Source organism: Dendrobium catenatum, unplaced genomic scaffold (assembly GCF_001605985.2).
Source record: "Dendrobium catenatum unplaced genomic scaffold, ASM160598v2 fragScaff_scaffold_1070, whole genome shotgun sequence".
Lineage (NCBI taxonomy): Eukaryota > Viridiplantae > Streptophyta > Magnoliopsida > Asparagales > Orchidaceae > Dendrobium > Dendrobium catenatum.
The window spans coordinates 15,345-15,586 of record NW_021319532.1 but is presented as its reverse complement, the minus strand read 5'-3'; positions in this window follow the sequence as shown (position 1 = coordinate 15,586).

Genomic DNA, 242 nt, shown 5'->3' with positions numbered 1-242 from the left:
TTTTTTTAATATGATTTAAATTGTATAATAATTATGCAATATTAATAATTTTTTAATAATTTAATGTATAATATTTTAATTCATGACACTTCACAATTGAATATTTTGAGCATGACTTTAAACTAAAATTTTGGGACATAATATTTGATTATTTATAAGATTTTTAATTTCAAATAGCAATAATATTTAACTTTTTTTCTTTTTGTTGAGAATTTCATATAAGGGCTTATGCGTTAATAATT